The 23,573-nt window shown below is 44.9% G+C and overlaps 1 long non-coding RNA gene across 1 annotated transcript in view; it reads left to right on the forward strand.

Moving 5' to 3' along the window:
- The window catches only part of LOC136666439 (uncharacterized), a 59,723-nt gene that overhangs the window by 73 nt on the left and 36,077 nt on the right, over nt 1-23,573 (forward strand). Inside the window, exons 1-5 of the long non-coding RNA XR_010795364.1 lie at nt 1-513; nt 2,691-2,777; nt 18,341-18,480; nt 18,865-18,936; nt 19,612-19,726. The exon at nt 1-513 is cut by the window's left edge and continues 73 nt beyond it. This is a non-coding gene — a long non-coding RNA (uncharacterized lncRNA). The remainder of the gene's footprint in view (nt 514-2,690; nt 2,778-18,340; nt 18,481-18,864; nt 18,937-19,611; nt 19,727-23,573) is intronic.

Below are 23,573 nucleotides of genomic sequence, written 5' to 3' on the forward strand. Positions count from 1 at the left end.
AAACTTTCCTATATATTTTTTTTTATTTGCCTTAAAACGGCGTGAAAAGCTGCTCAAAACAAAACTTTTGTTCAGCTCATTGGACCTGAAGTTTGAATTCCAGTAGACTTATAGCGACTCCTATCGACTCCCAACGGTTACTGCCAGCCAAGAAACCGACAACAAACACGAACCCAAGATAAATGGCGCTGTACTTCCCAAAATAAAGCCACAAAAGTAGCAGAAACGAGAGTTTAAAGTTTCTTTAAATCCACCGGGACAAAACGGGAGGGCAATAATCAAAATACAGCAGAGGAACCTTTTGAAATATGTGGAAAATACAGTGAGAAGGCGGTAGAAGAATGACTGGCGTGGGTGTGTGGGTAAACAAGAAAACAGCCGCCATTTTCTCGCCCTCTAGGGCCAATAAAGTCATCCCTCCATTTCTGCTTAATTCTCCTTAAACTCCTTCAAGTTTCTTTAATGAGGTCGTGTTTCACAGCGCACTGATTTGTTTCTGCCCAAAGGCCAAAGGTAAGTCTCTCTCTCTCTCTCTCTCTCTCTCTCTCTCTCTCTCTCTCCCTACAAAAAAAAGGGGAAAAGTGTAAGGTTATTTCAACACCCACACAGATTAAATTATACTTTGTGTAGTAATAAAGCGTGTAATGTAAACCTAGATTACAGGACATATTCCTACCTGTGGCCTCCCTGTTCTTAATGAATCAGTTGAATTCCAAATGCCCAGTTCATAATTAAACATTCCATTAATAGATACACATTTCTGTAGTCAAGGTTTTCCTGAAAATATATTATATATATATATATATATCTGTGGTGTGTGTGTGTGTGTGTGTTTACACGTCACCTCATTGATTTGAAATCTACCGAGTGAAGAGTAGCTCACTGTAAATCAACAAGTACATATTAATTAAGTTCATTAAGAACCTGATGATTAATAACTCAGTTGTGCCTTATTGTGTATTTTTCACGTGAGCCCCTAAGAACCTATTGGATTATTACTTAATCATTAATGAATATTTTAGCTCAGTATTTGATTCACTTTTTTTATTAGACCCATGTTTATAAATGTATTAATATCAGCTACAGACCGTGTAATAAACTGAATTGTGTATAAATAAAATAATTCATATTATTAGTAACACAATGTTAATAATAGTGCGCACACACACACACACACACACAGTAGTACAATCATCTCTGAATTATTGCTTATTGCTAAACACATATCTAATATTTGATTCTCACTTAATACATAATTTATTGCTGGGATTTTAAAAAAATATTGTTAAGTTAAATATTGAATGACGTTGATATAGAGACAGTTATGAACTGATTATTAATCAGCTATGCATTTATTGTCTTATTAAAAATCAATTAGGTGACGGTGGGCTACTTAATAGAAGTTAGTAGAATATTGGTTTATTTATAAAGAGTTAAATATTAATATTCAGCTAATTGATAGATTTTGAATGAATTATAATAGTTTTCTCTTGAATATGAATCTCAATAACTACAAATAGGGGAGAATATATAGATGGCGGAAGTAAACGTTGTATTGGGGGCTTCATGAACGTGTGTAACTCGTTTAAACGTGTTGTTCTTCCCGATAGAGACTTTATTTCCGTGTGTTTTTGGCCAGAATCCTGTCAGAACAAAAACACCTATCTCCAATAGACAAACTTTACAGAAGATGGAGACATCACTCCTCAGTCTCACGGAAATGTAGTGTAACCTGGATTATTAAAGTCGTTCGGTGGGTTTATTATGAACGTACGATTTGAACACGTTGTAGTCACCAGCCGACATTTTTCATTTATGTTAAACGTAACAAACGAATAAATAAATAAAAGCCAAAAATGGAGATGCAAGGTTTTGTGAGGAAATGTTGTAGAAGCTACCAGAGCTAGGATGGAAATTTGAGGAAGTGTTGAGACAAAAGTAGCTCTGTGCAAAAGCTCTTTTCTGCACACTGCTGTTTCCCCCTGATAATTTCCTTTCCTCCTGTGTTTGGGCGGTAAACCCTAAGGACTTCCAGTCTCTGTGTGTGTGTGTGTGTGTGTGTGTGTGTGTGTGTGCTGAATGTATGGTATTAACCATACACACAGGGCTTTAAGATGTACACCCTCGCTGGCTCTGAAACACAGCACATCCTCTGGATCCCCCCATAATCCCGAGGGGGGTTTGGGTTGGGGGGGGGGTGCAGCCCCCACTCATTCCGCTCGATATCCCCCCGAAATCAGCCCAGCCACTCGGTGTCCAGGCTTTAACGCCAGCGTTACGACTGACACACACCGAACAAACTCGTCACAGCACTCAGAGCAGTGGATAAAGGCGGGTGTTAATGAAATCACAGCACTGATGTGCGATGAATATTCATTCACAAGTTTCAAAATCCTCTGAACAAAAGAGTCCTCGCCGTTAACTTTACGTTACACTCTTTCAGCGAAAAACAGTTCATTCACTGAAGTCCCTTTAGGCCCCAAAATTCAGCTTAGATTACAGTTAATTAGGGCCTTTTTTATTTTTGCTTTCACTACCTTACAGTCCACTGCAAATATTTAAATATTTACAATTTTAATGTTAACTATTTTTATAAAAATACACATATTGATTTATTTCTAACTGTATGTATGAAACGTGTTAAATGTGTGTAAATTTGACCCCCAACTACATTTTGTATTTTTTCTAAGGTCATAGAGGTCAGCTGCCTTCCTGCTGATGCTGAGACGTGGCTCGGCTGTATGAACTCAAACACACTCCAGCTCTGCTCCAGCTGTGTAAGTGAGGCGTGTGTGTGTGTGTGAACGTGAGTGAACCGGCCCCTGTTTGTTTTCCCCTCCTCGCGGTAAACACACTCGTTTGGAGAGTGAGGACGAGCGGCAGCGTGATTTCCCTCGAGCTGCTGCCGAACGCTACCTGTCAGCACACCTGAGCTCCGCCGCATTAGCATTAGCCTCCAGGAGCGCTGACAAAGCCGCCGCGCTCAAATTAGCGGAAAGATCAGCCCAGCGTTACAGAGCAGGAGCCCTCCCCGGGACGCCTCGGGTCCTTCCCCCCGGACGCACGGAACCGCCTTCCCCGGGATTTATTAATTGCACCCAGAGCATTAGCGGCTAATGTGACAAATCTGCCGTTGTTGTTGATCACTTAGCCTGAGTGACGAGGCCTAATGCCAGCGAGTCATGTGTCACGTCTGAAATGTCATCGGAAAAACGCCGGCGAGGAATAAAACGCTAATGACTTCAAAGGTAGCGAGGGTGACGAACGCAAGGTTTATTATTTAACACCTTCGCACCAAATTGATTTTTAATGCCAAGTGTTTTCTCTGTAATAAGCTGATTAAATGTGATTATTTACATTCAAACCATCAGTTAGCACTCAGGCTAATGCCGCTAATGCTAATGAGGCTAACGTCTGACACTTCTCATACAAGTGTGGTAAAAAAATACATAAGTAATAATTTTAAAAAAAGCCTGCTAAACTTAGGAATATGAAAATTTGATTCCATGATCTGCTCCGAATCAGATTCAGGTTCATAAATATCCCAAAGCCCAGGATTGTCCAGGATCTGGGTTTAAAGGAACTGTAGGTGAGGTTTATTATTTTTGCTCCTGGGCTCCCCCTAGAGTTGCAGAGTGTAATTTCCGTTTACAGCACTGTGCTGAAATCAAGGAGGGAGGGGTCGTTTCCATAGTGCCGTTTCTGCAGTGCTGAGACCAGAGTAGCGATGGCAGAGGCTAAGTTTCAAGCTGTTTAAGGTAAAATACTACCCAGTGTTTCTTTAAATCTCGTAACTACCAAGTCCTCATGGTCTCGCACACCTGTGCCACTGCCTTTAGACCTACGGTTGGCCTGTGTCTAAAAGCAGTAAATATCATTTAACGTTATTTAATGACATTTTTTGGGCTGTTTCCTGCGTCCTGTGAATCCGCCGTCCAATCCGCCGTGAGGAGACGTCCTTTCCCTTTCAGTGATCAGACCGAGATCAGACTGTGGATAGGATATGGTGTATACTTCTGGTGTTTTGATGCTCCGGGAGGCTCATCCTCGCTTGGTGACTGCTTTTATTGACATAAGGACTTATCCGTCAAGTTCATAGATCTGACAGAGACTTCCACTGACCAGAGATCAGACAGCGTACAATGCTTGCTGCTCAGCTTGATTCCAGACTTGTTCCAAAAATACTTGTTTATAATGTTTGCTTGTGAGCTGGAGACTCCCAGTGATCAGACTGAGATCAGACCATGGATATGGTGCATACTGTACAATGTTTTGAACTTAGTCTGACACGAGAACAGTTTCTTCTGCTTTATTTAAGGTTTTTTTTTTATCACTGTAAAGACTTCTCCACTCAGTTCAGCGATTAGATAGTGACTCCCAGCAATCAGACTGAGGATATGTTGTATACTGTAGAATATCTGCTGCTCACTTTGGCTCCAGAGAGCATCTTTCTGTATTAGTTGCTGTTTTTATTACCATAAACATTTCTGACAGATATCAGACTGTGGATATACTGTTAAATGTAGAATACTCGGCACACTGTCATTGCCTTAAACACTTCATAGTCATGTTTAGAAATCTGCCATTTACTTGTGGTGATCAGACAGAGATCAGACTGTGGATATACTGTTAAATATAGAATACTTGGCACACTGTCATTGCCTTAAACACTTCACAATCATGTTTAGAAATCCGACATTTACTTGCAGCAATCAGACAATCTGATTGTGGTCAGACTGTGGTCAGATGGCTCATATGTGCACATGTGGTGGTACACTGCAGGTTAAACTAATCAGCTGTGGATGCTCAACTAGATGCGTGGTCATAAACATTTCAGACCTTTTCCCTGTCCCCTGCACTTTTATTTACACACTGATATCATCTCCAGGACTTATGTTCTTTTATTTTACACAGTTCTCGAATGAAATGTTATGAATAGAGAACAGTGTAGCGTACCTTTAACAAACTTTCTACAGTATCCTTAAAAAAAACAGACCCACTTTTGAAGCTAATTGACAAAGGAATAAATATATATAGACCACGAGGAGTCAGATGAGAGCTTGACTCCTACATACCTAATGAGATCATCTATGTCCACCCCTTTTCCATTAATTATGACTGGCTGCAATGGTCCTCTGTGTTTCCTGTAATTAAAACCACAGAACCGCGAGGAGGTCCTTTCCTGAAAAAGGAAATAAAACACAAAAGAAGAAACTGGAAAGTGAACAGAACAAGGGACAGGCCAGTTCAGAGTCTGACAAAGGGAAGACAGAAGGATTGTTGGATAAACAGGTGTTAGATCAGACTTCTGGACGTGTGGATTACCTAGTGCACTTTGTTATTAGTGTTTTCATTTGTTCTGAGTGATTACCCAGTAAACATTTAGCCGTAGATTCAACGTTGAAATAACGTAATGACTGCCGTCTAATCAACGTTCTCTTAAGGTTGAAAATGAAAGTTGAAAAGACGTCCAAACCCAGACGTTGAAAAGACGACTATTAGACGTATTTTGGACGTCCATCGACGTTATTAATTGGTCCCGAAATAAATTACTTGTATAAAACGTGTTTTGGACGTCCACTGACGTTATCGATTGGTCACCACTTAACTATCTTATTAAGATGGATTTTGGACGTCCACTGACGTTTAAAATATGTCCTCGACGGACAGACTACTTTTAGACCTATTTTGAACGTCCAGGGACGTTCCTTGTTTACTGGGTATGCTATCCATTGCTTACTGCTGCAGATAGAAAAGTTGGACTATAACTAACCACAGCAGGGTCAGGGCCAGGTTTCTGCTTTAGTATAAATTTGTGGGAGACAGCTGTGTGTGTGGAGAGAAGGAGACAGTGAGAGAAAGATTTGGGCTATATTTTCAGTTTTAGTTTTTTTTTTTTGGAACTGACAGGAACTGAAATCGTCACATTTTTTTCTCCTACCTCCATCACAATGAAACAGACCTAACTTCTCAGGCGTAAGGAAACCGGAGCGTGACTGTGGCATTTGAATACGAAGCGGCGAAAGATTTCTGTCGCCGACACCTTGTACATTGTGGCTTAACAAAGGCGCCGATTCCGGGAGAGAGAGAAAAAGCGTGTGTGTTTTTTTTTTTTTTGAAGCAGGCCTTTGTCGTTGTTTTGCGACTGTGTACGCCTTTGTCTCTGCTTTTCTCCCCTTTTTTCTGCTGCGAAAGAATGGGATGAAATATTTTTAAACGGTAATTACCTGGCCGCGATCCGACAGGCAGGGATTAATGGACAAAAACGCAGGAGCGTCGCCTTCCAAACCGGCTGCTGGAAGGTGCGGCGACAAGGGGGGACGCTATTCGGCGTCTCCGCGCAGGAAGCAGAGGGAACAGCACATTTCTGATGTCATGCTTTTTCTCTCTCTCTCTCTCTCTTTCTCTCTTTTTTTCTTATTCTCTCCCCCCTCTTCTCCCATGCACAAGTCATCCGCTCACGCCAAGTCCGTCACAAACCGACAGGACAGATTTAGCCTCTCAAATCCAGTCTGGGAGGGTTTTTTTTTTTTTGCTGTTTGTTTTTTCTGCTTTTAATCCAGCAGCAAGGCTTGTTCAGCTTCTGTTTATAAATGAACCTGATTTCCGCGCTACGCTTAACTCTCCAGCAAACAGCGGAACACACAACTCTTCCATCCAAAGCCAAAATACCCCCCAAAATCCCAATTCAACACATTTATACTCCGCCAGTACGGTCCAAACATGTGCAGACATCTCCTCTTCTAAAGTGGTGACTCCATCATCACTGTGGGTGCTCTGGAGCAGCTGCACATGAGCCTGAGGTCATTGTGAGTGGTGGCAAGCTTGGTCTAGAGGGGTGTAGAGGCTGTTTTGTTCAGTACCTCTGCGGTAGTTCTAGTCTGGCTAATGCTCTCATTGCCGGACACAATCACATCCTCACTGCAATGTTCCCAGAGCCGCCCCCTTCAAAGTTCTATTAAGTCGCGGATGCTTTAAAGTTTCCGAAACACAAGGTTTTCCCGTGACATTGACAATAGTTGGCTTTGATTAGCTCCGTTTTTAAGCCGAAACGCTCTCATGTTCGTGTTCTGATGCCGAGCTGCGCGACAACGTTCGAGTCCACGTCACGCCGCCCCAGTCTCTACTTCACCACATGTTGTCGGCAGATAAATTCAAAAGGACAATTACTTTAAAAGGCGGAAAGGAGATATTTGTGTACCCTGATGATTTCTCTGGCAAGGCTTCAGTTGCGAGACAAAGCGGCGGCGAAACAAAGGCCCGAATCAAAGCACATATGCTCCGACTATATTGATGTCAGCCCAAACGCTTGGCTACAGGCAAAGAGAAGCGATCGCTGTTGTTCTCGCTGTTTGTTTTTTTTTTTTGTGCGGAAATTATACAACAGCGTAAATACACACTAATTGTCCGAGCATTTGTAGACACGTCTTATAATTTGGGAATTCGGCTACTTTCAGCTGCACCCGCTGTGGACGCTGGCTTGTGTGTAGGAAAACATTAAGTGGAATGGGAACGAAGTCTCCATGCTCAATGCCACTGACCTCCACAACCACCCTCAGGTAAAATCAGCCCATTCCTCCAGATATATAAAAACACAGTCCTTTCCTTTAGTCATATCAACAGAACACACTCTCCTGCTCGGTGGGGCTTTCTGTTCTCATCTCAGGGTCCAAGATTTATTAGTATTGAATTAGGAAAAGTAAAACCTGTCATCACACCCTATAGTTTGAATATCTGGCTTACAGAGGGTCATAAAGTCCCCCAGTGTTGGGCTATGGAGGAGTAGATTTAATTACTATTAATACCCCTCATTTCACCAAAACTGACCAGGTGTCAGCAAACTTTGGGCTGTACTCTGCAAAATAAACCAACCAAAACAAAGTGTGTGGAGGTGGGTTTGTTTTTTCTTTCTCAGGACGCACAGTTTTTCCACCTAGAATCTCCACCAAACGTTCTTCAACCAAAGACAGCGAAACTTCCGCACGCAACTTTAATTATCCCCTACATACAAGCGTAAACTCTTCTCTTAAAAGCAGAAAGGGAATTATTAATAGCGCTGGGTGGCTCCCAGTCAACGCTGGCGCACATTAAAATGAGCTTTTCAGTAATACGGCGGCTCGTTGTTAATTGGCGGCGCTTCATAAATGCGCTTGATTTATATAAGGACATAAAAACGATCCCTTCCATAAAGCACCGGTGCATTCTTCGGGCTAATTACGACGGCATCATAAATCATAAATAAATCTGAGGAAAAGGCAATATAAACAAACAAAACTTGGATCTAAAGTAAACAATATTAGGATTATCGGGAAGAGCCGTAAAAGCTCATTCGAGTTGTAAAAGCTCATTTAAAAGTTGATGTAATGAACCATGTGGGGGTTGGGGGGAGTGTTGCAGTGCTCTATACATAGTAAGCAATTCATTATGTTTGAGGAAGAGGCACGTAAGGAAATATTGAGCTCAGACTGATGTGCAGACGCAGGTCACAGCGTTCCCATAACGTTTCCGTAGTGTTTCCGTGCCGACCTCTTATTGAAGCCTACCTCTGGAAAGGAACTTTATCTCAGTGTGGACTTTGAGTAGTGGACCCCAGGCCTTTGCAGCTACTGTACCTCCCATTGCATTTACATGGCCAGTGTTGGAACTATGGAACCCAGAGTGATTGGGTTTGAGCGTTTGTGATCCATGACTGATTAATCACAGTCAGCTCCATCAACAACACAAATATGGAGTTTTACCATTGTGTATTCCCTACTCTACGCTACTCTGCTTTTTTTACTTTCCATTATGTAAATCTACTCCTGGTCCTGGAAGCGGGTTCTTTTTTTTAGTCCGTACTCGCTCGTGGTTCCAAGTGAGCAGAGTTGGGTTTTAAACCATGACGTGTAAACATTGCAGAGCGCTGATTGTCCAGAGAGACTTGTCAGTCATGATGAAATGCAGACGTCCAGCACCAACTCTCCATCTGTAAAATCTCCAGCTGCAGCAGAGATCACGTTTGTTTTTATCCGACTCACGACGGCAGCTCGTAAAATTACGCCATGGTCTTTTGAAGAGGTTCAAACGCTCCTTGGATCGGTGGCAGACGAAAGAATCCAGCGAGAGCTGGACGCTGCAACAAGGAAGGAACAAACTCTACTGATCTGTCTGAACTGATGACGGAGCTGTGTTCAGTCCCAAACAACAACAACACGCCGATACACCATGAGTAAACACCGCTTAACGTTACCGCCGCCGTAGAGACAGGGTTTTGAGATGACACAGTTACATTTTATGGGGGAGCCATTGTGGTGGAAAACCAAGTAGGTACCAGGGACCAAACCGTGAGTAGAGCCGTGTAGAGTCTAGTAGAGTAGGTACCATGGGCAGTGGAAAAGTACCAGTAGTGGTCATACGTTTGTCTTTTATTTTTATTTTTATTATTATTATTTTATATTGAGGGACAGATGCATAGTGCACCTGTGTGATCGGTGTTTCCAATAAATTGTCCAGAGTGTAGCTACAATGAACTGGAAAGTTTAGGGGCTTCATTGTTCACACTGTGCAACAACCTCCCTCACTAAAGCACGTCTCCTTTTTAAAATGCGACAAATGGCTTTGATAATAAGACAGATATGATAACGGTGTCTGTTTCCATCTGGAGCCCCCACCCCCTTCTTCCCCCATTCCCCACCCAACATCAACACATGCCATGTACAAACACATATAATGCGCCGATCTGAGGGCTTGTCATGCTTTCTTTTTCTCGGTGCGTGGAACTAATCAAGGCCTTGATAAAGGGCTCGGTGCGGGACTATAAAATCAGACGGGACCTGAAGTGCCAATTCAGCACGGCGCGTCAAAAAACACAGCGGCGCCGACACCAAAAAACAGCAGCAAAAGCACGGTAGGCTGCTCCGAAAAGAGCAAGGAGGAGAGATAGGAAGGTGCTGAGGTGTGTGTAATCCTGTTAGAGGTGCGAACGCTCCGTCACACACTCCTGCTCTTGGTATCGGAGACAGAGGCGAGATAATGCCTCATTAATGAAGGCGTGGGACTAATCTGGAGCTATCAAAGCCTTATCCGAAGACGTCCCGACGTTATCTTCACGCATCGAGCCATCTCGGATCGTCACAATCTCAAAGACAATCTGACAACGTCAAAAACAAGGCCTTGTCAGAGAAGGAGAACCAAAGTTGCTTCACTTGTAGCTTTTATACACTTTTATATTGTTATCCCTTTGACCAGGTTTTGATGTTTTTTTTTTATCATAGGAGCAAAATAACAATACAAAACCTCCTATTAGTTTTAATAACATCTGTTTCCCTGATGTTAGCTGATCCTTAATGGCCTATCTTTAGCTATCGCAAAGCTACGATCCGCAAGGCTGTCATTTATGATTAAGCCATTCATTATCTTTGTGTTTGTTCCCAGAGTTTCCCATTGGTCAAAGAAACTAGAGTTTATTTCCATCAGTCTCATGGCTGTTATGAAAATAAGGGCCCTGTTAATCCTCTGTAAACAAGCTCAAAGCTTATTAAAAAGTTTGGCACGTGAAATCATCCTAAATCTTTGATATAGTTAAGGATGGTTTACGGTGTATTTTACTTGTTTTAAACACTTACTTAAGATGGAGTCATTCTCATTTTGACATCATTGTATGGAACGAAGTTATTTATATTTTTTCTGGATTTGTCAGGAGTGGGAGACACGGTGGCACAGCAGCTAGTGTCTCTGTCACATAACTCCAGGGTCCAGGTTCAAGCCCTGCTCCCAGTGACTGTCTGTGAGGAGTGTGGTGTGTTCTCCCTGTGTCTGCGTGGGTTTCCTCCGGGTGACTGTCTGTGAGGAGTGTGGTGTGTTCTCTCTGTGTCTGCGTGGGTTTCCTCCGGGTGACTGTCTGTGAGGAGTGTGGTGTGTTGTCCCTGTGTCTGCATGGGTTTCCTCCGGGTGACTGTCTGTGAGGAGTGTGGTGTGTTCTCCCTGTTTCTGCGTGGGTTTCCTCCGGGTGACTGTCTGTGAGGAGTGTGGTGTGTTCTCTCTGTGTCTGCGTGGGTTTCCTCCGGGTGCTCCGGTTTCCTCCCATGCTTCAAAAATACGTAGTAGGTGGATTGGCGACTCAAAAGTGTCTATAGGTGTGAGTGAATGAGAGTGTGTTGCCCTGTGAAGGACTAGTGCCCCCTCCAGGGTGTGTTCCCACCTTGTGCCCAGTGATTTCGGACCCACCACAACCCTGAATTGGATTAGCGCTTATAGACAATGAATGAATAAATGAATGGATTTGTCAAGAGACTTCAACGTATTTGATAAACGCTTACGACAAGTCAATGTCTTGAAAAACATAAGTGAATTTACTCGATTTAAAATGGGCATATTCTCAGTGACCTGCTTTGGTCAAAATAACACGTGATTGGACAGACTCAGATGAGTGGGCGGGGCAGTTTTAAAGTCTCTGCACTTCATCAGAAGGGGAACAGAATCAGAACGGCTCGTTTTATCCCAGGTTTTCAAACTTTCAGCCCAGACTGGTTGGTCTTGTTTCACAGTGTGTGGGTTTGTAGTCTCCATTTACACACATTAATATGCACATGCACTGAATAAGTGATTTTTTTTTTCTCCATAAAGTGTCTTCTAAATTTGCCAAGACATTATGCTTGGCAACATATTGGAATTGTATTTATTTTTTGTGGCAAAACAAAGCCTCTTTTCCATTTCTGGCATTATCACCAGTTTTGTCTCATTGTTATTTTTTCCCGCATATGTCGTCCTGACCCGGCTGTGTGTGTTTAATACAGATATCTGGAGAGATGTGCAGGGAATGGTGGATGTATCGTGGAGCCGCGTGGCGTTCAGCACCTGTTTGGAAGAAAACTAGCCGGCGTTATGGATCTCAGCCCCAAAATCTGCCATCTGCCATCAAATAGCGCTCGCATCCTCCATGACCAATTGTGCTGTGGAATACCCAGAGGGTCATTAAAACCAATGAATATTCCACTCATCACTGCGACATATGTTTGAGGCAAAAGATGACTTTCGTACGTATAATACATAGAGGTTTCAAACTCTATTGCCGAAAAACGAGGCCTGTACGCTGAAGTTTGGGCAGCCGTGATGCATGCCTGAGTAAATGAGTCATATATAAGGAGTGCACATCCTTATAGAACACTGATCTCCTCAGTGATGTACACCCTGTGGCCAGATGTTTTATATGAAGCTTGTTCATCCAACATTTCAAGGGTGAGTCAACAGATTTAGCCCCTTTTTTTGCTACAGTATCAGCATCTACTCTCTTTAAAATGTTCACACGAAGGGTTAAACCTTGTTCTGCGAGAATTCGACGGCACATACTGGTTAGTTTTGGCACTCAAGCTCATCTCAAAACTACATACAGACAGTTGGCGGGGAGTCGTAGACCCCTCCTTGCCTACACTTGGCATTGAGACTGAAGACTATAGCCTCTTTTGTGGCTAAAGGTTGGATTTAACCCTTATAGAAGTCTCCGTTATCTCTGGCACTAACTAAAGGATGGAATACTTTCGCTCAGAGCACAGCGATAAATTCAATGACCTTGTTTCTGTTCGCTTGGTCAGTACAGAGTGTAAATTGAATTTAAATTCATCTTATAACGTTATGAACCCAGCTAACTATAAACCAGAGTGTGATCTCATAAGCACATGTAAGTAATTACCTGGTGTGAATCTGATGTACTGTAATGTGACAAGAATAGCATGGTTAAAGGTAACTGCCACTGATATTTAAAAATCGCTGCATAATTAAATGCTGAAGTTGTAAACAAAGTCATTCAGAGTGATGCGACGACAGATGCTCTCTTTTAGAGAAGTCGGAGTGGTTCACAGTGGTGGTGAATGGAACCAGACGTCCTGTTGAGTATAGGAGCACTGTACTATGTTTGTGGGACGATTTGGATTAACTTTTATGGTCCGTAACTGATCTATTTATATATGTATTTATTTTTGGCCTGACCTTACAGCGAAGGCCATCACATCCTCACAGCAGTGTTCTAGGAAGAGTCCAATTTGACCAAAAATACTGTGCTTTTAAGACAAAATAGTCTCCTTAGACACCTTAGCTTTAAAATAAAAACAAAATGGCTATATTTGCAGAATCCTCATTGTGACGTCTGGTTCCATTCACCACAGCTGTAAAAGAGAAAAGGTTTTAGAGTGAGGTATGTCTCTGTATTTCACATCAACCAGCCCCTGAGTATTTTATAATACTTTGTTTATCTCTGTTAGTGTAGGACAGGGCAAGGATGTCAAAGACGAACGTGAACGAGTTACGCAAAGAGGAAATAAAAAAAAAACGGTTTGTCCGCCTCACTGTAAGACTGACTGGCCTTCTTCCTGTTAGTTTGATGTTCTTACCACAACGCCGTGGTAAAAGGTGAGAGAGTCTACCACAGGTTCAGCAGAAAGATGCAAGTGTTTTGTTTTTTTTGCACACCCCCAGAGGATTTTTACAAAATCTCCTCCACCCAGCGCCGCTCAACTCTTAGCGACAGGCCAAATCCTGAGCCGAATGCTAGCTGCCAGCGCAGACGAGCCAGTAATCAGCGTCCTAAACCTCCAGTACCTGGTCCAGGTGTGAGAGGAGCCAGGAAAAAGAACAAAAATGAAGCTTGGCTGGCCGTCTTCAAGGCCTGGGTTGGGAGAATGTGATGTAAGACACTCTCCAATACACATTGTGCTGGATGCTGCACTTGCCAGTATCATAAATCATACATCACGCGGTAATTAAATACCACATAGGCGCCTGGTTTTTGTCATTGTGTCGATGCCGAAATGAAAGCTTGTATGTTGCGAAAAAGTAAACTTTACAGGAGACACACTTTCAGTGAGAGTTAACGCGACATGTTTTTTTTTCTGCATGTTCCTTGTCGTCCGGCTGTTGACAAACGTTGTATTTTTAGATTTAAATTTTATGTTTAAATATTCGCTTGGCTTTTGTTTTGTGTTGTTGTGTATTTTTCTTTATTTATTTATTCTTCAGAATTTGTTATTTCTTTAATACACACACATGTCAATGACCTCTGTTCTGATTCGTTGCTGTTAAGCTGCAGATGGACATAGAAAATATCAATGTGTTGTTCGAAGGCCACAGACAGAGCCGTCTGTTTCCTGACAGCCACGAACAGAACAACGTTCATTCATTCATTATCTGTAAGCGCTTGTTCATTTCAGGGTCGCGGTGGGTCCAGAGTCTACCTGGAATCATTGGGCGCAAGGTGGGAATACACCCTGGAGGGGGCGCCAGTCCTTCGCAGGGCAACACAGACACACACACATATTCACTCATGGACACTTTTTGAGTCGCCACTCCACCTACCAACGTGTGTTTTTGGACTGTGGGAGGAAACCGGAGCACCCGGAGGAAACCCACACAGACACTGGGAGAACACACCACACTCCTCACAGACAGTCACCCGGAGGAAACCCACACAGACACAGGGAGAACACACCACACTCCTCACAGACAGTCACCCGGAGGAAACCCACACAGACACAGGGAGAACACACCACACTCCTCACAGACAGTCACCCGGAGGAAACCTACGCGGACACAGGGAGAACACACCACACTCCTCACAGACAGTCACCCGGAGGAAACCCACACAGACACTGGGAGAACACACCACACTCCTCACAGACAGTCACCCGGAGGAAACCTACGTGGACACAGGGAGAACACACCACACTCCTCACAGACAGTCACCTGGAGGAAACCCACACAGACACAGGGAGAACACACCACACTCCTCACAGACAGTCACCCGGAGGAAACCCACACAGACACAGGGAGAACACACCACACTCCTCACAGACAGTCACCCGGAGGAAACCTACGCGGACACAGGGAGAACACACCACACTCCTCACAGACAGTCACCCGGAGGAAACCCACACAGACACTGGGAGAACACACCACACTCCTCACAGACAGTCACCCGGAGGAAACCTACGTGGACACAGGGAGAACACACCACACTCCTCACAGACAGTCACCCGGAGGAAACCCACGCGGACACAGGGAGAACACACCACGCTCCTCACAGACAGTCACCCGGAGGAAACCCACGCGGACACAGGGAGAACACACCACGCTCCTCACAGACAGTCACCCGGAGGAAACCCACGCGGACACAGGGAGAACACACCACACTCCGCACAGACAGTCACCCGGAGGAAACCCACGCAGACACAGAGAGAACACACCACACTCCGCACAGACAGTCACCCGGAGGAAACCCACGCGGACACAGGGAGAACATACCTTTGACCTTGCTATGCCCCGAGACTTTGTAACACTTCAACAAGAATCTCCTGTAAGCCAAATATGCTCTAAATGACCTCATGATTGTGTCCTCACATCTAAGAAAAATTCACTTGTGTGTTTACTTTCCCTTTACGTTGGGCTCATGCTTGACATCAGACGCCTTTAAATGTTTGTTACTCCGACTCCGGGCCGAGTTTTTGGACCTTGCTGGTGCACGCAGCTCTGGATAAGTGCGAGTAAATCAACAGGGCTTTTGTTTTTGATCTTGGCTGAGCGCTAACACAAGTGACGCTTTAAAACAGACTGAATTTGCAGCTTCTGGCTGGATCTTCAGGGATGTTTTATTAATGAAGCTCACAGCTTTTTCTCTGGGTGAAATCCCGGCTCCGGAGCCAAGATGCTCCATCACTCCAGCGCCAAAGCGTCAGAGCGCTGAGTAATAATCATCCCGCCGCTTTTCAGCCGTCATTCCTACTGTATTTACGGACTGGCTGAATAATGCGCTGCGTTTGATTGGTGGCCTGTCGGAGGAGGAATGGCTGGGCTGCAGTGGGCTGTTTAACCCAAATCTCTGCGCTTCAGAGACTGAGGAGCTGCTGTGAAGTACTGGCCTGGGGTCAGGAGTTATTTAGTGGGTTATTTAGTGGCGCAATGCCTCATCAACTTCACCCTCGAGCTCCATTAAACATTGCTGAGTTAATTCATTTTTGTTTTGTCGTGCCTTTAAATACAGATGTTTGATATAAACTGAATTGTGTAGATGGTAATGTATAAAACGTTTATTAAATGTGTGACTGACGTATAGAGCTTTGACCTGGGATCATTCAGTGATGTTGATTTCAGAGCAGTTAATTTATAAATTAATTAATTGCTTTGAAAAATGATGTCCGTGCATTGTGAAGTGTGTGTGTAGTGTTGTGATAAATGATATCCGCCGTATCGACCACCCTCACATATACACACTAGGTTCTAACGTGAGGATGGCTTTTTCTGCTTATGTTTTATGACCTTCTCGTGTGTGTGTGTGTGTCAGAGAGAGAGACATGGTCGTCGTGTGTGTTGTCCGTACAGATACAGATGTGTCAGTGAGAAAATGTCTGACGGTTTGCGGCTGGAAAGAAACGAAGCTGGTGGGTTCTCAGGAAATCAGAGAGTTTACGTCTCGCTCTCTTTGAACATTGCAGGTTGTTTGTTTGCAGCCGTGCAGATGAGGCGGGGTGAAGCTGACAGGCCACGCAGTGACCTTTAAGGTGAGCGGACTCAAAGCTGCTTGCAGCGAAGGGTGTGAAACCCTCAGCTTCTTCATAATATTGGGCAAGAAGAACTGCACTGTTCTTGGAAAATATTTCACATCCACGCCACAGTCTCTAAAAGGGTTTTGAAAGCAGGTAACTTCCAATTTACATCAGTAGGACTTACAGATGGTACAGACATCTTCAAAACCTTGGGTCCCCCTGCTCGAATGACCTGCTTTGTTGGTTTTCCTGCCCAGGCAGTGAACACACTCCTACACCGTTTAACGCATAGTTACTGTGTCTGAACACATCAGGAAAATATTAAATATAAGATCGAACCTAATTCCTATCGTATGTGATTTATTTATCCCTCTCAGCCGACACAGAACTGCTGCACTGTGGTTTTCAAAATAAATGCCATGTTGAAACGGACGTATGTTGCATCTGTGCAGTCAAACAAGGCCATTCTGTCATTATTTTGTAGGCTGCTCAAGTCGGCTCCTCACTGCTGTGCGCTCAGGGTCGGGGTGAACAGCGAACGGCTCGTTATCACTTAAAGGGACAGGAGCTGAAAGCAAAAGCATAAAGAGGAGTGTGGTGTGTTCTCCCTGTGTCTGCGTGGGTGTCCTCCGGGTGAGTGTCTGTGAGGAGTGTGGTGTGTTCTCCCTGTGTCTGCGTGGGTGTCCTCCGGGTGACTGTCTGTGAGGAGTGTGGTGTGTTCTCCCTGTGTCTGCGTGGGTGTCCTCCGGGTGACTGTCTGTGAGGAGTGTGGTGTGTTCTCTCTGTGTCTGCGTGGGTGTCCTCCGGGTGACTGTCTGTGAGGAGTGTGGTGTGTTCTCCCCGTGTCCGTGTGGGTTTCCTCCGGGTGCTCCGGTTTCCTCCCACAGTCCAAAAGTAGGTTGATTGGTGACTCAAAAGTGACCGTAGGTGTGAATGTGTGAGTGTTGCCCTGTGAAGGACTGGCGCCCCCTCCAGGGTGTATTCCCGCCTTGCGCCCAATGATTCCAGGTAGGCTCTGGACCCACAGCGACCCTGAACTGCATAAGGGTTTTGGATGGATGGATGGATGGTATACGGGTTATTTGTAAAAAGCCACACTAATATTAGCGTAATAGCAAATTCCTCAAGTCACCTTTGACAGCAGCTCTACACAGAATTTCTCTTTAGTTTCTCATTATAACGGACATGACTTCTCCCCATGTCCTGGACAGACTGTCCGACCTAGCCACAGTAGCTATGAAAGGACATATGTGTGTGTACCAAGCACAGAGAGGTCAATCATCCGAGAGGAAATCAACCGAAGGAGCCCGCAGAAGCCATCGCTCTTCATTTTCCCCCTCGTCTCTTTTGTTGGGCTGTGCGTGGGGAGGAGAGTCGGGGAGTGGATAGGTGGGCTGTTATCCTGCCATCTATTTGCGCATCCAAAATGTAGCTGACAGCTTCTGCAACTCCAAGGCTGCGCGTTTTTATTGTAGTCGGGGCTTCTCATTGAAATGATTTATGTGGATTGCACAGATGTTGTTCGGATCCTGTTTTTTCACTCAATTACAGAATCCATCTTGCTGTTTTAATTATCCTATGAAAAGCCCATCTCCCTGTCCTCTTTTGAAGCCTGTATTAAGTCCCCAGTATGGTCTGGAACTAGTTCAATCTGCCAGTCCCATCTCCGCACCCCTCCCTGAGCGCGGCGTATTGTTTATGTTGGCAAGTCGGGATTGTTGAGGGGGATTTTTTGGCGAAACGTGCCGTTGTCTCTGCTGTGGCCGAGGTTTGATTGATCTGATTGCTAAGGTGAATTAACATGTTGTTGTTGCTTTTTTTTTCCCCCTCAGATGAATCTGAGATTTCTATTCCGTTTCCATTTTATCGGAAACTCCTGCCTTGCCGGAGTACAGTTGGAGACTGTAGTCCATCTGTTGAAGCGGTTGGCTGGACATTTTTGGGTCGTGGACCACGTTTAACCTAGCAGTGGGTGAGTGAAAACCCCTGATGCATTCATAGGAGCACCAGTCATACACCCATGGCCACACCAGGGTCACTGTCGGGCTGGGACCGGTCCACCACGGCAGTAAGAGTAACTGGGCAGTTCTGCTGTGGTCAGAAACAGACCAGTGATGATTGAGGTTATGTTAATCATATGTTTGCGTAGTCAACCGTGAAGCATCCTAATATTGGTAGGTGGATTGGTTGTATAGCATTATCCATAGGTGTGAGTGACTGGGTGATTGTGTGATGCCCTGTGATGGATTGAATGAATGTATTCTCCTTCCCAGGCACTCCCCCTCCACCCCCTCCAGGCTTCAGTGCAGATTATGGCTTCGTACTGCACTTACGATCTTTGTATTTCTCTATTTAGGATTCAACAGCGACTCCTGGATTTGTCAGGGTCTTACTTTGGTGATATTTGGATGCATTCCCTGAACAAGATGTAAGTATCTCTAGATAAGAGTGTCTGATAAATGCCATGAATGTAAATGTCAGTGCTTACACTTACCTTTATAAATTAAAGACTGTATATGATGCCAGTCTGGTCTTATGTTTAAAAGGGTCCTGGAGGTCATGGGTTCCAGTCCCGCTCCGGGTGACTGTCTGTGAGGAGTGTGGTGTGTTCTCTCTGTGTCTGCGTGGGTTTCCTCTGGGTGACTGTCTGTGAGGAGTGTGGTGTGTTCTCTCTGTGTCTGCGTGGGTTTCCTCCAGTTGACTGTCTGTGAGGAGTGTGGTGTGTTCTCCCTGTGTCTGCGTGGGTTTCCTCCGGGTCACTGTCTGTGAGGAGTGTGGTGTGTTCTCCCTGTGTCTGCGTGGGTTTCCTCCGGGTCACTGTCTGTGAGGAGTGTGATGTGTTTTCTCAGTGTCTGCGTGGGTTTCCTCCGGGTGCTTCGGTTTCCTCTCACGGTCCAAAAAACACATTGGTAGGTGGACTCAAAAGTGTCCGTAGGTGTGTGAGTGTGTGTTGCCCTGTGATGGACTGGCGCCCCCTCCAGGGTGTGTTCCCGCCTTGCGCCCAATGATTCTGGGCGACCCTGAACTGGATAAGCGGTTACAGACCTGAATGAATGAATGGGTGCTACCTACTAAATGCAGAATCTGGGATCTCTCGTTCCAGGGAGCAAGCTAAACGGCCAGAGCGGATAACTCACTGAAGCCTAGCCAAGACTAGACTTTCGTCCCCGGTCAGAGAGGATGGAGCTTGAGAATGGTGGTGTGCCGGGTGCCGCAAGGTGAGGTGAACCGAAGCCCGTCATGGACCCCCGCGCCTCGCACACATAAAGTAGATGCTAATGGCAAAATCGTGACAGAGCAGGGTCCCACCACCATATGGCTAATTGCCACAACAATATCTTCAGTGTTATTAATCACGTTTTCATAGCGTGCCATGATAATTGGAATAATTAGAGAGATAAGGCACATGCCTCCTTTTCTTTCTCTCTCTCTCTCTCTCCATTCTAAGATCTGCCTCCTCTTGGTCTGTTGTTCCTTTATCCGTAATGTATTATCCCAGTTTTGTCATACTATGATATCTCTTTCTCCTGCCTTCTCTCTCTCTCTCTCTCTCTCTCTCTCTCTCTCTCTCTCTCTCTCTACCCCACCCCTTTGCCAGCAGCAGCCTCATTCTGCTATGTTGTTTACAGTCGTCCTATGAAAAAATAGCAGGTATAATTAATGAATGACTCCTCCGTCACTGGGACCTCGCGGCTCAGGGTGGGGCCGGGACAGGTAGCTAAATGAGGCCACCGCTCTTCATCAGCAACACGAGGACTTCTTCCCAGAGCTTTTCTGCCTCGCGAACCCTCCCCTCTCCCATTAGTGCAGCCTCTCGCCCTCGCTCCGATTGTTTCTTCTCCTTAATTATGCCTCGCTTTTGCAGATACGCAAGATCAAGCTGGATCACATACTCCTTATTTACCTTTTCCTCGTGGTCAGGCTCGGCGTTTGCTCAGCTAATCATAAATCAACAGCAATAAAGATGCGGATTAGCAGCTAGAGCTCACCAGGTTTCTGATTAGGCGTTGAAGTGATTTGCGCACTTGCTGCATTTGCTTGCTTTGTTTTCTATTTTTATATTCGTAGAGCTGGATTGTAGGTCAGTTTTTGTTTTTTTTAATCATTCGCTCACTCGTATTTAGCAGGATGAACGTTCTCCACAAGGGGGCAGAGTCACAAGTCAGAAATCTTTGTGTCAGTGTCGAGAGAGGTGTACAGTATTGTGTACAAGTCTTAGGCACCTGAGAAAATGCTTTAAAAAGCTATTTATCTGAGCCGTAAAAACAGTAAAAAGCAGAAGTAGGTTTTGCAAAATAGTGAAACATTTAAGTGGGCGGAGCTTATGAGTTCTTGAGGCAATTTTGTAGAAATTAACCCAAGGAATCAGGGAAAAACAACACTGATCTCTATAGCACATGGAGTAGCGGATACAAGGGCAAACTCGGTGACGTGCTATAGCGCCCCCTTGAGGCCAATTGGGCTGAGCTTGAGCGCCTGAGTAGCGCTGTGGATCAAGTCTCTAGGCCTGACGGTTTGGGTTGTGTGGTTTGTTTTAAGACAGAAAAAATAAGAATTTTTAAAAATCCTAACAGAAATAATAGGGTTTCAAGCACTGAACCCCTAATAATCTTAGGTGCCTAAGACCTTTGCACAGTACAAGTGCCCGTTTGATGCCCAGACTGGCTGCTGTGAGGTGCTGACACTTCAGTAAATTGAGCAAGAAAAGAAAGCCATCTTTGTCCACCATCTTGACCCTTTCTCAAAGGCATATGCCTGAGGACGAGAGGCGCATTTCTTGTTGTGTCTTGTGCTTATAGCCCATAAATTGGTCAGTTTTGCATCTAATTTGTCCCGAAACTACTTTGGAACACAAGGGTCCTCTGTGTCCTTGTTTAGCCGCAGCAGCAGAAAAGTTGGTGTTATAGGCCCCACATTTCTAATTCATGATCTGGAGACCGCCAGCATAAATCTCTTATGCTAACAATAAAGAGGTAGGCCAAGCTGTACTCCTTTTATAAGCGCTAGTTTTGCTGGCATCTCCGTGTGCGCCGTTGTTCGGCAGCGCCATTACTCACGCCTCCCCCCGTATATACATCTTCTTTATGAAGGAGCCCGGGCCCATTGGGCCGGGCCGTCCCGCCGGCTTCACCCCCTAGTCGCTGCGGGCTGACGGTACGCATTTAGAGCTGAGTAAGTGGGCGCTGGGCCGCTCCTCCTTTCCCCTCACCCTTCCTCTGGCGCTAATGTGCCCGGAGAAGGCGGCGAAGCAGCTGCTTCTCTGACCATAAAGCCGAGAGCGGAGGCGTTAATTGTTTCCCCGCAGAGAGGGGAATTAGCCCAGGCCTGAGTTTACTCCCCACCACCACCCCACCTCCTCTCCAGGCTCCAGGGAGAGGGAAGATGGGAGAGGGGTAGTGGGAGATGGGTGGTGGGCTGCCTTGGCACAGCCCGAGGCCCAGAGTGGGGGCAGCTCTGGCAGTAACCAGATTAGCAGTTGGGGGGAGACCAGGGGACATGGATGGAGATTCCATTCCAGAACATACACACACACACACTCTGCTCTAAGTTTTTTCTCAGTACAAACAGTCATGGAGTGGAGGTTAAAGTATCTGTGTAAGATCATGTAGATATTATACACAGTAATTTACTATCTTGCTCTAATGTAATGTATGGTTTATTATTGTTGGTCTTCCCTGTGTTTGCTAATACTGAACAGAATTACAGTTAGTAACCAGTTATTAAAGCAACACTCTGTGGTATTTGTACTTTAAAATGACATCTTCAAAATTGTTGTGATGCTCCACTGAGCTGTAACAGAGAGAATAGATCCTCTGTCATTGCTATTTAGGGCTCAGCACTGCAGAAACTGCAAGGTGTAACTTTTGGTGGAGGGTAGAGACTACCAAATACCAAATATTACCTAGTGTTCTTTTAATATGACAAGTGACTTCAATGGTGCTGTTTTTAGTTATATACAGTTAAGTGTTAAGATACACAAAACTACATAATATTTTAACTGGTTTCCAACCCTCCTCCAAATGTTACATAGTGCAGTTTCTGCCATGCTGAGCCCATAGTAGTAAAAACAGAGGCTCTGTTCTTCCTGTTACAGGTCAGTGTAACATCACAGTGATTTTGAAGTTGTAACTTTAAGGTAAAAATACTACCTGATGTTGCTTTAATGTTAATAAAACATGCTAAAGAGAGGTTATGTGGGGGAAAAAAAGTAAACATTTTAATTATCATTGCAAACAGTACAATATGATTGTGCCCTCGTAGTTTACCCTACTCTATCGCACTCTCACACACACACACACACACACACACACACAGACTTCATCTGTGGATGTTGAGGGAGAAGAAAGCTCTGTTCCTTCACTCCCCCAACCCCCTCCTGGGGGTCAAATGAGTGACCTCGCGGCTCCAAGTCCACTTCTCTAACGTTTAGGCCACGGCTGCCCCAATGCTGCTTAAAGTTTTGTTGAGTTGAACTGTGTTGTGTGTGTGTGTGTGTGTGTGTATGGGAAGACTAACTCATATAATATTAGAGACATTATCCTGCATAAGTGAAATGTATATATAGCAGCATATTACAGCAGCGCCCACTTATGAGAGTTGGTTATTGCACGGGTGTGTTATTGCACTCCCCCTACTGGAAACCCTGCACCGATATGGGGGGGAGAGAAAGGCAACACTGGAGGGGGGGTGTAAATGAGAGCTGTGGGGGTCCGGGCAGGTCTCCCGTCAAGCTCGCGGCTGCTCCGTCTCTGGAGGTGAGCTCGAGGTTGCTCCCCGGATTAGTTTTGCTTTTGCACTTAATGAAGCGGTGGGCCATGAAGGTCCAAGCGCTCGTAAATGATGTATTCATTAAATCAATGGCGCTTAATGATAACTGGAAAGACATGAGTGACCTGAGTGCTCCTCTCGGGTGCCCGTTACCGCCGAGACAGCCAGCTGGGTGACATGGACGTTTTCCCCATTTAGGCTGTCATTGAGATGCTTATCGCTAATAAATTAGCCCTGCTTCAAAGCCAAGGAGTTTTCGCTGAGGGCGGAGGGGCTGGAGTGGGTGGAGGGGGGGCG

The sequence above is a fragment of the Hoplias malabaricus genome, chromosome 1, assembly GCF_029633855.1.
Source record: "Hoplias malabaricus isolate fHopMal1 chromosome 1, fHopMal1.hap1, whole genome shotgun sequence".
NCBI classification, from domain to species: domain Eukaryota; kingdom Metazoa; phylum Chordata; class Actinopteri; order Characiformes; family Erythrinidae; genus Hoplias; species Hoplias malabaricus.